An 11,737-nucleotide genomic window follows, 5' to 3' on the forward strand; every position below is an offset into this window, starting at 1 on the left:
TGTATTTATTTATAAAAAAAGTAAAAAATAATCAAAAATAACATTAAATGAGTATAAAATCTTTTAAATGTGAAAGTATCGTTATCCTTTACATATTATTAATCACGATAAGATAGACGAATTGTCTTATTGTATTATATATTATGTTATATATACTTTCACACAATTCTTTAAAAATTAATTTTCTATGCGTTTAGTTTATAATAGGTGAGAGGAGTAACACTTAAAAAGAAAAAAAGAAAAATACCAAAAAATTTATAAGAAAAAAAGTAAGAGAAAAAAATGAGGTTGGATTTAGAAAAAAGATAGTGGTGTGCTAAAGGAATGGTGGTCCTCCCTCACAATGTTTCCACCTTTAGTTGCCGCAAAGCAATTCCTCCATTGATTACCATTCAAGCTTTTTGCTCTCTTTTTTCGTCTTTCTTCACGTCATCGTGTTTACTTTATACCTACCAATAAATAAATATATTAAAAAGGAAAATAAATAAAAAAATCTAATTTAGAATTGAGATTTATTAACTTTTTTTTTTATCGAACTTACAATTAACAACCTCAGCAAATTTTGAATATTTCACACCTAAAACATGTGAATATTATGGCAAAGTAATCTGATTTAACTAGCCTTTTTCAAACATATACAGTCTAACTCAAGTCTACACAACGAAGAATTCAATTCTAAACCTTATATAAAGTTTCAAATTACATTTTACATACCTAATTAATTACATCATGTAGCCTATTAACTTAATTGTTTCATTAAAAACATTACCATATATTAATGATAAAATATAATTAAATGTTATAAATATTATATAACCTTTTTCTTTTGTCTTAGTGTTTTTTATATTGTATATAACCTTTCTTTCATGTATTGTTTTGTTTTTCTGTTACTGTTATTTAATCCATTAATAGAAAAAAATTGTCGTCTTCAATTTATTTAATTTCTTTTAGATGGGCTGTTACCTTTTATATGAATTTTCTATGTTAACTGGACATTAAAACGAGTTATTATACTTTATGTGTTGTGATCTTAAAGTATATTTAAAAAATAAAAAAAGGATTCTGTGATTTTTTATTTGGGTTTTTAGTTTTTGTACTTTATATACATTCATCGATCCATATTAATTTAACTGTTCCAAAAATTAATAATTATATTTAATAGAATTAGATTGTAATTAGAACGATCTTATTTAGAAATTGAAAAATAAAAATTATGCATCCAAGTTAAAACTATGGTTATTGATATATTTAAAACATATTTACTATAATATTAATTTTAATCAAATAGCACTTAATTAGAATGTCTAAATAATAAAGAAAGTCTTAAGAAAGGAAACAATTTTAAGTCAACATTCGAACCATGTACTTTAAATATGTTTTAGAATTGGGTTGATTCTGTTTTGAACCGTATTTACATACAAATATGAGAAAAATGATGATTAAATATTTATACATTTTCTCTGTTTCCTCGCACGGCACTGAGAATGTATCGTTCATATCCACTTGACTAATGCACTTTCACTCGTAAAAAATTCTCTGCGAAGGAATATAAAACTTTTAAACAATCACTCGTAAAAAATTCTCTGCGAAGGAATATAAAACTTTTAAACAAATTAGTTAGAAATCTAAAAAGTTATGGCCAGTGTTATGGTGGGGTTTGGAGGTCCCTCCCTAAAACATTCTTGGTAATACTGAAGACTGGATGGACATTGAAGACTGGATGGACATTGAAGACTGGACGAAAATTGCTCATTCTCCCTTTTCATTTTCCAAGCTGAACAGACGGGCACCTGTCAAAGGCACTCTGACGCTCAAGTCAATAAAATGACCGAACGGTTGGCACCACAAATAAGGCATATGGTGTGCATAATGAGTAGTCTGTCTAGAAATCATACCCGAGACTCTTATTTATACTGGTTGTAATAGACTTTTACCTTTTGTCGACCTAATGATGGCCCAATCACGCCTTAATCTTCATTAGGGGCTTTAATGAGCTATTATCGGCCTGCATGATCGGCCGGGTGGTTGGTCGGCCTGGATGATCGATCGGGTGGATGGTCGGCTTGGATGATCGGCCGGGTAGTTGGTCGGCCTGGATGGTCAGTCGGGTGGATCTTCCCCAAAGGAAATCTCAGTCAGCCTCATTGTAGGCCAGCGACTGTGGATCTTCACCAAAGGAAATCCTGGCCGGCCTCACCGCAAGTCGGTGACTGTGGATCTTCACCTACGGAAATCTCGGTCAGCCTCACCGCAGGTCGGCGACTGTGGATCTTCACCAAAGGAAATCTCGGCCCGCCTCACTGTAGGCCGACGACTGTGGATCTTCACCCAAAGGAAATCTCGACCGACCTCACCGCAGGTCGGCGACTGTGGATCTTCATCAAAGGAAATCCCGGCCGGCCTTACCGTAGGTCGACGACTGTGGATCTTCATCAAAGGAAATCCCGGCCCGTCTCACCGTAGGCCGGCGACTAGTCGAAGGATCAGTAGCGTATCCAGCTGAGCCGACAAAGGCAAGACCCATTTTTCCAACCACCCATCGCGTGATCAACGAATGGAGATGACAAAAACGAAAACAAAATAGAGAACCCGTCCTTTTCAGGAACGCCATCTACAAAACCCATTCACATCATTATCATCATGCTCGGGCTTGGGGGGCTGATGTACTGTACCACCAAGCCAACCACTCAAGTCGACCAACCACCCGACCGATCATCCAGGCCGACTAACCATCAGGCCGATCATCCACCAGGCCGACCAAACACTCGACCGATCATCCAGGCTGATCATCTACCAGGCCAATGCCACAGGCTGATCATCCACCCGGCCGAATCATCCAAGCCAACCAACCACCCGGCCGATCATCTAGGCCGACCAACCACCCGGCCGATCATCTAGGCCGACCATCCACCCGACCGATCATCCAGGCCGATAATAGCTCATTAAAGTCCCTAATGAAGATTAAGGCGTGATTGGACCGTCATTAGGCCGACAGAAGCTAAAAGCCCACTACAACCAGTATAAATAAGAGTCCCAAGTATGATTTCTGGACGACGCTGCTCATTATGCACACGTCCATTATATGTGGTGCCAACCGTTCGGTCATTTTACTGACTTGAGCGTCGGAGTGCCTTTGACAGGTGTCTGTTCGCCTGGCTTGGAGAAGGAGGAGGGAGAGCGGGCAACGTCCGTCCGTCCGATCTTCAACGCCCATCCAATCTTCAGTACGACCAAGAGTGTTTTAGCGGGAGACCTCCAAACCCTACCTGAACAAAGCTCAATTATGCAATGAATGATACAGTGTTAACAGATGATAGTCAACAATGTAGACAAAATAATTCAGAAAACACATCTATTAATTTGAATTTTGGAAATTAAAACCAGTAAGCCTTTGAAAAAAAAGTCCTAATGTCTTCGTTGAAAGGGACTTTTCTTGAAAGCAACACATCACACCATGTAGCACTTTAATGTTTTCAGAGCTAGTTATGGCCACATCAACTCTTCATTCATCCCTGCGGAAATCCAGAGCAGAAATGGAAGACATTTCATCAATAATAAAGAGAGCTGAATATGAATCAACCATTGTAATGAGATATGAACCAATTTTGGATGCTATAATAACTACAAAATTAGTATATCATAATAGAATAAGTATCATAAGAAGTGTGTTCTGAATCATGTGGCCAGATTGAATTCATTAATAAAAAGGAATATGCCCTAGCCATGGTAAAATTGTGTGTATTTTAGACCTTGTATTAAGGGTCAAATAGTATAGTATTTAATTTTAGGCCTTGTATTAAGGGCTAAGTATTGTATGGTTTGTAATCTTATTTTTAAAGAGTGTGTCCCACCATGGGACATGATGGCCACATGGCAAGCTCTTAGTGAAGACACTTCTTAAAAAGGAAGTGGCCATGTGTCACTTTCCAAGTGGAGAAACTCTTCCTAAAGTGGATTGCCACATGTCACTCTAAGAGTGGAAAGCTCTTGCAAAAGTGGATTGTCACATGGCACTTTAAGAGTGGAGGAACTTTGCAAAAGTGGATTACCACATGAGTGGAGAAGACTTTACAAAAGTGGATTGCCACATGGCACTCTAAGAGTGGAGAAACTTTGTAAAAGAGGATTGCCACATGTCTCTTTAAGAGTGGATAGTTTTTAGGGTTTCTTGTCTACTTAGGAGACACCTTTCTCTATAAATAGAAGGGTCTCCTTCCTTGTAAAATCACTTGATGAATTTGAATGTTATTATGCCAAAATGTGTGCAAACATATCTTGTCTCAAGTCAAGGCTAGAGCATCCCATGAGGTCCCTTTAACCACCCTTCTCTAGAGTTGGCCCAACCTCTCCGGAGATCCATCAAACACCTCCATCCTACCACAAATACTCACCAAAAACATCACCAAAATTGTGAGCCCACCACCATATCCATCGCTTCCGAACAAATTCCACCTCCATAGCTTCATCTTCGTGCTTTGGCCCAACCTAGCTCGAGGAGGACGCTATCATTTGGTATCAAGAGCTTTGGGTCTACAAGAGCTAAGTATCTTGGTCCTTTACCTATCTTTGTGTATTTCTTGTTGTTATTGTGTTGTTCTTTATTGTCTTCCATAGTCTACTTTCATACTTGTTATTTTTATGGTTCTAGTTTGTTCTTTTGCGGAACCATTCGGTTTTTACCACTAAGTTTCCATATACATGTGTTGTGGCGTGCTTTTATATTTTTTTGAGTCTTTCTTCATATATTTGGTTCTGTTTTAATGTCATTTTTGGGTTATTTTTTATTTTTAATTCCATCCATGTTGTCTAGAGTCATGTGTAGTCATTTTTATGTCATTTTCTCTTAGTTCGGGCTTTGCAAAAATCATAAAAAAATATGTCCCATTGGGATTTCGAAATTACAGTATATACATCCATTTGAGTGCTTTTTTATTTCATATTTGAGTTCATGCTTGTCATTAGATCATTGTCAAGTTCTTAGAGTTAAGTTTCTCTTGTGTTTCTTTGAGTTTCATGCTCTATTTTTGATTCTAGTAAGATTTCTTCCATTTTTTTTTTCTTTGAGTCATGAACTTTGAGCTACCCAAACAAATTGTCCAGATCTAATTTGTGTTGAAAAACAAAAGTGTAGACAAAAGTAAAAAGTCAAAGTAAAAAAAAAAAAAAAGTAAAAGTACAAGCAAAAGCAAAAGTGAAAAAAAAAAAAGTTACTTTGACTTGAGACTTTGACATGAGACTTTACCATGACACTTGGAGATGATACTTGAACATAATACCTTGACATGACACTTGGACATGACCCTTGGATATGAGACTTGGACATGACACTTTTGACAAAATATTGTCTCTGCCTACATTGCACCATTAGCTCAGTGTTTGTAAAGATAAGAAGTAATAATTCTCTATTCTAATTGTTTTTTGTTTTATTCATCTATTCTAGTGCCTTTCTTTAGGTAATTCTTTTGAGTGCCTAGCCTTTGTTTTTAAGCTTTATTTTCTTGATTGTCTTGTTCATTACTCTTTGTTTTGTCTCAACATAACTCCTTTTGAAGAGCTATTGTTCAAATTGGCCCTTGATTTGCATTCTCTTTGGATTCCTACCTTTCGGATTTGGTTTGATATTTGGTGTAGGATATTCTTTGGAGGAAAAACGAAATTGGACATAGTATATTGGGTGATCGGAGACCTCTTTGGACCTTGAAACCTTGAGGAAGAGACAAGAAGAAAAGGAGTGAAACACTTTAGAGAGGAACACAAATTATTTATTTGTATTACGCATTTTTGAGTTGTAAAATTGTATTGCTTTTGGATTTGTAACTCATAACCTTGTTAGGTATCTTGGGGTAGTCTGTGATACTCAATCCCATATCCTAACAAAGACTTGTAAACCATATTGAAAACGTTTTTAGTTGGTTAAAGTTTGAAGGTTCCAAAGTGCCTTCTAACTTTACCATTAGGCCGCATAGTCTAGTTTAATTGTTGTCTTTAACTGCTTATAATTTATTGTGTGTCTACTTGTGTATCAAACCTAATTCCATTTGAGAAGTTTGGTGCAAGAGAACTTGAGGTAAACTTTGGCTAGGAAAGGCTTGGATTTTAAGTGATCCTTAGTGATTCTCCTCTCTTTCCTGGAAGTGAACTTGAGATTATTTTGCCTCCTTAAATCTCTAAAGGAATTTACTTTTGAAATACAAGTTTGTGTGTGCATTACATATTTTGAATTTTTTTTAAGAATGTCTAAGGAACCTTCTTACCAAATTGATAATGATTATAGTGAAGAGGCCCAACCAAATTTAGAACAAATGGCCAAGGAACTAAAATCACTAAAACTTTGGCAAAAGCAAGAATCCATTTTGAAAGAAAAAGAGAGAGTTGAAAGAGAACAATATCTTGAAACCTTAGAAGAAGAACTTAGAGTTCTAGCCCAAAAACAAGAAAAGGTCCAAGAAGAGATAAAGAAAAGTAGAAGTAGGAGTCACTCAAGGAGAAGTTCAAAAATTCCCACAGAAAACACATACCCTGAACAAGATAGTAGGACTGCTGCACAATTCTACCAACATCCTCCACCTAGAAGGTATAGAAGGGAGAGTGAACAACCACCAAGAGAGATTAGGATAGACCTTCCTCATTTCCATGGGAAAGAAGATGTTGAGGCATACCTAGATTGGGAAATGAAAGTAGAACAACTTTTTGAGTGTCATCAAATAATAGAGGAAAGGAAAGTATCCCTAGCCACCCTAAGCTTTCAAGGGAATGCCATGTATTGGTGGACTGCCCTAGTGAGAGAAAGAAGACTCTCCAATTCCCCTCAAGTCCAATATTGGAATGACTTGAAGAGTGCTCTAAGAAGAAGACACATACCTTCCTACTACCATAGAGAGCTTATGGATAAACTCCAAAGGCTCCAACAAAGAACCATGAGTGTGGAAGAGTATAGGCAAAAGATGGAACTCTACATGATGAGGGCGGGAATTAGGGAAGAAGAAGGAACCACAATTTCTAGATTTCTAAGTGGTCTTAATCTTGATATTAGAGATAGAGTGGAATTGTTGCCCTATCAAGATCTCAATGATTTGGTACAAATTTGCATAAAAGTTGAGCAACAACATTTGAGAAAAGGTTTGAAAATTAACCACTTTAACTCTAGTGTTAAGAAAGACCATAGGAGGGAAGGTAAGCAAGTGATGGAAGAGGAACCCTCTAGGAATCTATGGAAGGAGAAAGAAAAAGATAGATCAAGGGAGGGAACATCATTACACACTCGTACTAGTGAAATTAAATGTTTTAAATGTCAAGGTAGAGGTCATATGGCATCACAATGCCCCACTAAAAGGACCATAATCTTGAGGGATGTTGACTCATATAGTAGTGAAGAGGAGGAGGAGAAAGACACAAGTAAGGATGAGAGTGAAGGAGAAGATTCCTACCCATGCGAGGGAGATCTCCTCATGATGAGAAGAGTTTTGAAGAATCAACCTAGTCCCCAAGTCCAAACCCAAAGAGAGAACATCTTTCATACAAGATGTCAAGTTTTAGAAAACACGTGTTCTCTTATTGTGGATAGTGGCTCATGTTGCAATTGTTGTAGCACTAGGTTGGTTGAAAAGTTAGCCTTAACTATATTGCCTCACCCCCAACCTTACAAACTTCAATGGCTTAATGATGGTGAAGACATGATAGTTAATCAACAAGTGAAGGTTAAGTTTTCCATAGGGAATTATGAAGATAGTGTGCTATGTGACATAGTACCTATGGAAGTTTGTCACATCTTGTTAGGAAGGCCTTGACTTTTTGAAAAGGAAACCATACATCATGGTCGTACCAATGAGATAACCTTCAACCATAAAGATAGAAATTTTGTACTTCATCCTCTCACACCATCTCAAGTTGAAATAGACCAAGTACAAATGAAAAATAAGAGAGAAAAGGAAAGAGATGACATTAACATATACAAAATCAAATGTTCAGAGTGTCAAAGCAATACACACATGTCCAATGAGTGTCCCAACAAAAGAGCCTTCATGTTAAGGGCCACAAGCTTGTGTGAAGATTCAAAAGGGGTATTCTTTCCATCTTCCTTTAGTAGATTGGAAAGACAAGACCAAATGAGACTTGGTGGTAAAAAAGGAAGTCACTCCAAATGCATATGCATTCAACACAAGATAAGCCGGTACTTAAAGGGAAAATACATAATTGGGTTGATTATTCTAATAACACTTACTTTATCTCTTGTTTTTTGCAGAAAGTTATTTGACCCCGGAGGGTTTTGTTGATACATAAGTTGATCAATATGAAGAAGAGGGTTTTTGAAGAAACTTAAAGATTTGAGGACAAATCCTTTTTAAGAGGGAGGGTATGATGGCATATGCCCTAGCCATGGTAAAATTGTGTGTATTTTAGACCTTGTATTAAGGGTCAAATAGTATAGTATTTAATTTTAGGCCTTGTATTAAGGGCTAAGTATTGTATGGTTTGTAATCTTATTTTTAAAGAGTGTGTCCCACCATGGGACATGATGGCCACATGGCAAGCTCTTAGTGAAGACACTTCTTAAAAAGGAAGTGGCCATGTGTCACTTTCCAAGTGGAGAAACTCTTCCTAAAGTGGATTGCCACATGTCACTCTAAGAGTGGAAAGCTCTTGCAAAAGTGGATTGTCACATGGCACTTTAAGAGTGGAGGAACTTTGCAAAAGTGGATTACCACATGAGTGGAGAAGACTTTACAAAAGTGGATTGCCACATGGCACTCTAAGAGTGGAGAAACTTTGTAAAAGAGGATTGCCACATGTCTCTTTAAGAGTGGATAGTTTTTAGGGTTTCTTGTCTACTTAGGAGACACCTTTCTCTATAAATAGAAGGGTCTCCTTCCTTGTAAAATCACTTGATGAATTTGAATGTTATTATGCCAAAATGTGTGCAAACATATCTTGTCTCAAGTCAAGGCTAGAGCATCCCATGAGGTCCCTCTAACCACCCTTCTCTAGAGTTGGCCCAACCTCTCCGGAGATCCATCAAACACCTCCATCCTACCACAAATACTCACCAAAAACATCACCAAAATTGTGAGCCCACCACCATATCCATCGCTTCCGAACAAATTCCACCTCCATAGCTTCATCTTCGTGCTTTGGCCCAACCTAGCTCGAGGAGGACGCTATCAATAAGTATCATAAGAAGTGTGTTCTGAATCATGTGGCCAGATTGAATTCATTAATAAAAAGGAAAATGAGAGGGTTGGCGTCTCTCCTCGGAACTGTGAAAAATGTAGTGTAGCCTTGGATTAGTTGTCAAAGCACTCACTAGCCACTGCACTACTTTACAACCCAAAATTGTTTGTGAACTTATGGGTTGGATCCGGTTTCTGGCAATGAAGGTGAAAGGTCATGGGCCAACCTATAATGAGAAATATTAGTAATGTTACAGTGACACGATCTTTCAAATTTTTGGAAGTGAATTTGGTAAAAGTGATTGGTATATGGTCATAGCTCAGTACCGTTCCTATGTCCCCTGGCTCCATGACTTTTGGGCCAAGGATAATTATTAATGACATGCTTATATTCATAATTTTGATAATTTTATATTAACTTCCAATCTCATCTATGTTAGGTGCAAAGTCCTTTTTTTTTCCTTTTGTCCCACACTTTGAACAAAAGATGTGAATGTACTCTCTAGATTTTCTGTAAAGAAAAGCTATATTATATCTGTCTATCTATCTAAGACTAAAAAGGTTAAAAGGAATTAGCTTTCTACGCATTGGTTCAAACTTAAAAGACTGAATCAATCATCCATGTGTATCTGCTTCCAGCTTTCTACACATGCTTTCCTAACTAACTAAACCAGTGGTAAAAACAATCTGCAATCTGCAGCTTTCTACACATAATAATCTACTTTTTATTTGCTTGTAAGTTACTGAGTTGGGTTGCAATCTGCAACCAAACAAAGAAGAAAATCTGACATGATTGAGGAAATGTTGATGTTAATTATGGTTAGTTTTCTTATTAACTAGATGCTAAATACAATGACATCACTAATCGGTGTCAGTATAATGTGATATTTATTAATAATCTGTATTCTTTCAAACACCAATAAACAGGGAGTGAATTCTATAACAATCAATGTATTTCTAATTATAAAAACAAAATGTCTTAACCATTATTAGATCGCTAGCTTAATTAGGTTAAGCAAATTTGGTTTCATAAAAAATCAATGAGTCATCAACTACAAATAAAATGAAAAGTGAATTCAATATCAATCTCAAAATGCAGACAAAATAATTTGCGCTAAGAGACACACTCAACAGTACATGCTAGTTTTGATCATGGGACGCCTGCGTAACAATTTTGCAGTTCACTGATTCTCTCTTGAAAGCACCTACGTTCTCCAATCACACTAACAGATTTGCACCTGCATTCTCCAATCGTACAAACAGATTTGTGTTGTTCTCTTTCTCTGCAACCTCACTGCAATCTCAGTGTTCTCCTTTAGGGTTCACACTAAAATACCTACCAATAACAAAAACAAAATTGATCTTACATTAAGAAAGAAGAGATACAATGACATATTGAACAGTATAGCATTCAGATTTATGAACAAGGTAGGGTTTCATACCTTTCGAAATTGGGAGTCAAGGTTTTTTCAGGTTAACTGGAAGCTTCAGAGACTAGCGCGTAAATCATATCAGCTGTAGTGCGTAAATGTTTTCAATCTCTGCAGGATGTAGCGTCAATGGAAATCTTCGCGGAAAATGAGGCCAAGTCACTTTTGTGGGAGAAGAGATGAGGTAAGTTTTAATAGATGAAATTTCAAATGTAAAAGGCAACGAAGTTTCAAATGTAAATTTCAAATTTCCTGAGATTTTTTATTTGCAAGAAAAATAATAATTAATGTATATATAGATAATTACATAATTATTATTAATAGTTATCTACAAAATAATTTTATAAGAAACAAAATTATTTTGAATATATTATTCACAAAAAAGTTGCGTCTTCAGAAAATATTTCAAACAAAAAATCTATATATTTATTTACAAAATTATATCCATAAGAAAATTTGCAAAAAAATCATTTACAACATCATTTAAAAGATCGAACATTTTTTTTTGTGATTTTTTATTCGTAAGAAAGAAAAAGTACCTAATCATATAATGGCAAATACGCAAGTAATATGGCAAATATTAAAAGTAATTTTCATACAGATCTAATTTTACACAGGAAAACTCACATGTAATTATATCGGTAACTTTTTCTTTACGAAAAAGAAATTGCCGAAATATTTTAACAGTAAAATCTGCCTGTAATAAATGATTTTTTAGTAGTGATATATATATATATATATATATATATATATATATATATATATATATATATATATAAAATGATTATGGAAGAATTTTAGATAAAAAAGATATATTAATTAAGAGGTGGTGAAGATAATGATTTTGTAGTGTTGAGTATATTTAATACATATATGTTGTGTTGCTTCCTGGATGAGGTTTTTACATACGAGGAAGGGGGAGCAACTTGTGCTTTTCTCAGAATTTTTAAAAATATTTTACTCAATGATTGGTAAGTTTAACTTTATTTTTTTTTCTCTTGGTTACTAGTTAGTTTTCTAAATTTGTGAAAGTTTTTAAGAGATTTTCCTTATCCCAAAATTTTATATCAAGTAGTTTTTGGTAGGTGAAAGTTGTTTTATTTTTTTTTATAACATGGTTTTATATTTGGGTGGTAATAA

The sequence above is a fragment of the Vigna angularis genome, chromosome 1, assembly GCF_016808095.1.
Source record: "Vigna angularis cultivar LongXiaoDou No.4 chromosome 1, ASM1680809v1, whole genome shotgun sequence".
NCBI lineage: Eukaryota > Viridiplantae > Streptophyta > Magnoliopsida > Fabales > Fabaceae > Vigna > Vigna angularis.